The sequence below is a fragment of the Melanotaenia boesemani genome, chromosome 18 (assembly GCF_017639745.1).
Source record: "Melanotaenia boesemani isolate fMelBoe1 chromosome 18, fMelBoe1.pri, whole genome shotgun sequence".
Lineage (NCBI taxonomy): Eukaryota > Metazoa > Chordata > Actinopteri > Atheriniformes > Melanotaeniidae > Melanotaenia > Melanotaenia boesemani.
This window is the reverse complement of record NC_055699.1, coordinates 28414156-28418724: the sequence shown is the minus strand read 5'-3', so window position 1 is coordinate 28418724 and position 4569 is coordinate 28414156.

Here is a 4569-nt window from a genome sequence, read left to right as displayed (position 1 = left end):
ATCAAGTTTGCAGATGACACCACCCTTATCGGGCTTATCTCAGACAATGATGAGTCTGCTTACAGAAAGGAGGTGGACCGGTTGGTGTCCTGGTGCAGCCACAACAACCTGGAGCTGAACGCCCAGAAGACAGTGGAAATGATCGTGGACTTCAGGAAAACCACAGTCCCACCGTCTCCCCTCATCCTCACTGACTGCACCATCTCCATTGTGGATGCCTTCCGCTTCCTGGGCCGACCATCTGCTCCCTCATTAAAAAAGGCCCAGCAGAGGATGTTCTTACCTCCGGCAGCTGAAAAAAACCAAGCTGCCCGCCAAGATGTTGGTGCAGTTCTATGCGGCCATCATCTAGTCCATCCTCACCTCCTCCATCACCGTGTGGTATGCTGGAGCCACTGCCAGGGACAGGCACAGATTGCAGGGCATTGTGTGTGCCGCTAAGAAGGTGATTGGCTGCAGGCTCCCATCTCTCCAGGACCTGTATGTCTCCAGGATCTGGGGACGTGCAGGGCGGATTGCAGCTGACCCTTCTCATCCTGGACATGGTTTGTTTGTCCTTCTCCCCTCAGGCAGGAGGCTACGGTCCATCCAGACCAGAACCTCCCACCATATGGACAGCTTCTTCCCCTCTGCTATCAGACTCATAAACACTAAATAATTTTGTATTAGACTCATGGATACCAACCAGCTCTGCCATTTGCAGTATTTGCACTATGTGGTCCACTCCACACTCACATACTAGTTTAGTTATACTGTCTTTATTGCATTTCCCCTTTTTATTTATTTATTTCCCCTTACTAGTCTATGTTCCATGTTCCATGTTGCACCACTGCACCAAGAAAAATTCCTAGTCTGTGAAACCTTCACTGACAATGCCAATAAAACTGATTGTGATTCTGATCAGTAACCAATTCACTGAGCCTGACCAACTCAGCCTTACCAAACCAGCTACTGGTGCTTCACTCTGCTCTTTCTGCTCTCTAAATGAGGATGAAGTGTCTAAACTTCTAGTCAACTCAAAACCCACAACCTGTCCTCTTGATCATGGTCCTCCTGACATCCTGCAGAGCATTTTACTGATTTCCTACGGCTTGCCAGATCCGCTGGTCAATGCGCAACCCTTATACTGCTGGACCTGTCTGCTGCCTTTGACACGCTCTCCATTCTCTCAGAGCTTGGCATCTCAGGATCTGTCTTCTCGTGGTTTATGTCCTACCTCACAGGAAGATCCTTCAAAGTATCTTGGCGAGGGGGAGTGTCCAGATCACATGGGCTGACAACAGGGGTGCCTCAGGGCTCAGTGCTCGGCCCTCTTCTCTTTTCACTATACACCTCCTCACTCAGTGCAGTCATTAACTCTCATGGTTTCTCCTACCACTGCTATGCAGATGACACTTAGCTTCTTTCTTTCCCACCTGACGACACAACTGTCTCAATGCAAAAATCAGCATGCCTTGCTGATATCTCCGCATGGATGAAGGATCGCCACCTTCAGCTAAATCTGTCCAAGACCGAGCTTATTGTCTGTCCATGATATTGTATAATGAAATTGTGATCTTGTATTAAAACAAATGACTTACCAAAAAAATAAAAAATAAAAAAAAAGCACTAGCACTACATGACAGCATCCAGCTGGACTCACAGCAGTCTGACTACCACTTAATTATGATGTCCCATCTTGTTTGAATTCTTGCTTGTGTTGTTTTTACTCTCAGATGTAAGTCGCTTTGGATAAAAGTGTCTGCTAAATGACTGTAGAATAGAATCGAATTGAATAGATCTCTTAGTCCTGGTTAAAACTCTGGCAGCAGCGTTTTGGATGAGCTGCAGATGTTTAGTGCTCTTTTTAGGAAGTCAAGTTAAAAAACCATTACAGTAATCCAGCCTACTGAAGATAAATGCATGGATGATTGTCTTCTGGTCTTTCTGGGAGTCTAAACGTTTAATTCTGTTGATGTTTCTGAGCTGGTAAAAAGCTTCTTAGTGACAGCTTTGATGAGGCTGCTGAAAGTCTGATCTATCAACACTCCAAGGTTAGGAACTTGGTTGGTGGTTTAAGAGTCTGAATCTCCAGATGTTTGCCAATGCTGACCCTCTTCTCTTTGCTACCAAACAAAATAATCTGTTTTGTCTTCATTTAATTGTAGAAAATACTCCTTCTTTCAAGTGTTTATTTGCTTCAGACATTGACATAATAGGTCTTTTGGGCTGCATTCTTCTGGTAACAAAGAGACATAAAGTTGTGTATCATCTGCATAACATTGATAATTAATGCTAAAGTTCCACTTTCATTTAAAAAATCATTAAGCTGGTGAAATACACCATTCTCAAAAATCTTGCATATAAAAGAGAGGTTCGAGTCAGGTCTACAGTTGTTTGTTATAGAGTCCCTTTCTTTAGGAGTGGCTTCATGGCAGCTATCTTTAGTGATGGGGAAAATGCCTGATGCCAGTGAGCTGTTAACTATAAGTAGGAGATGACTTTCTACTGAGGTGAAAATTGTTTTTTAAAAGTTGGATGGTATCATGTCAAGAGTGCATGTTGTTGATTTCAAATGCCAAACTATTCTTATAGGATTGTTAAATCAACCATATTAAATTATGACATAACAGTAGAATTATTTCCAGGTTTTAGACACAGTTTACTTGTTTGACTGTGTGGCAATAATATTTTGCCTAATTTTTTAATTTTTTGGCTACAAAAGTTGGCAAATTGGTTGCATTTTTCAGTGGAAAGGAGCTGTGGGCTTAACTGTTTAGGAGGATTTGTAAGTTTGTCAATCATAGCAAACAGAGTGTGAGAATTAAAATAAATGAAGCCCTCTGTCCTCGCACAGCTCATTGTTATAATTACGCAGGCTTTGTTTGTAAAGCTCATAGTGAAATTGAAGTTTATTTTTCCATCACTTCTGCTCAGTTTTCCTGCATTCTTTTTTTAGGCTGGTGACCACAGTGGTGTTTCTCCATGGTGTTTTCTGTTTGCTCAAGGTGCTCTTGATTCTTATCAGTGCCACAGCATCCATTACATTCAAGATTTTTAAACTGAAGTGATTCAGGAGTGTAAACTGACTCTGGACTCTGGACTGGCAGTTAGTAACATAGCGATGCCTTCATTAATGTACCTCTTCCTAACCGAGAAGCAGCTTGTTCAGACATTCTGAGTGATCAGTAAATCAGATACAAAAATGGTCAGACAAGGCCGAGTCAGTGACCGCAACAGAGGAAATATACCTTCAAATAACCAGGTCCAGAATGTGACCTCGAATGTAGATCGGTTCTTTTACATGTTGCCAAAAACCAAACATGTCAATTATAGAAGCAAATTCATTGACATTACCATCAGTCATGTTATCTATGTGAATGTTAAAATCTCCAGTGAAGATAAAATGGTTAAAGTAAGTAGTGATAACCGACAATAATTCAGAAAACGTATTAATAAAATTTGCACAATGTCCTGGACGTCTGTAGATGATTAAAAATAAGATTTCAGGAACACCACTTAAAATAAAAGTAAAATATTCAAAAGAAGTAAAATCACCAAATGGAATCTCTTTACAGTGAAATGACTCTTTAAATGACGCTTCTTCTCCCCTTTTCCTTCTGTTTCCACATTTATTCATAAAACTAAAATTAGGGGGTGATGTTTGATTAAGAACTGTAGCACTTGTGTCTGCTGTTAACCATGTTTCTGTCAGAAAAAGAAAATCTAAACTCTGAGAAATTATGAAGTCATTAACTAACAGTGACTTGTTGGACAGAGATCTAACATTAAGTACAGCAGCTTTATGAAGTTTACACTGGTCTCTGTTGTATTCTGAGTTCTACACAGTATGGTTAACAGGTTCAATTGATTCCACCCCACAAGTTGACCGTGTTTGCTTCCTTATTTTACTAACACAGGAATCCTACTGGGTCCAGGCTTGTTTTCAGAACAGTTGTCAGTAGTAGCAAAACTACAGCAAGGACCCTGAACGCATCATGGCATGTTATCCTTGTTGTGAATTCTGCTGCTGCTCCGTGAACCTCCTGCACATCCTCCCGTGTTCTTCTCTGCCAGGACAGATGAGCTCAGAGGAGGATGAGGAGGGGGAGCCCTGTGTTTCTTGGTAGATGGTGGTCGCTGGGGTCCGGACTGGGATAGAGACATCCTTTGAAGATCTTAGGTGATGTGAAGAAGAGGGTCTAGTGAGGAGGGAGAGCTCAGGGTTGATCGCCTCTCTACTGTGTCATTTGCTCTTATCTGTACACTCATGTCTCATCATGATGCAAGTGTGCACCAAGTAATCTGCATCCAATTAGAATTGGATGGACACCATTAGGTCTGAAACACTAATTTTCTTTCTGTTCCCATTCTTACCCTGTGGGGTGGAATGAGTGTTTCCCCAGCTCATTCTCCAGGACCTCTGGTCATTTCTTCTGGTCTGATGATGATTCTGTATATAAAGAAGTTTGATTTATATAGTGTTATCTCATGAAAAGATATTCTAAACTATTTGCAAAAATGTGAGGGGTGCACTCCCTTATGTCAGATACTGTAAATCCGCCCATCCTTACTCTAAAGTTCCAGGTT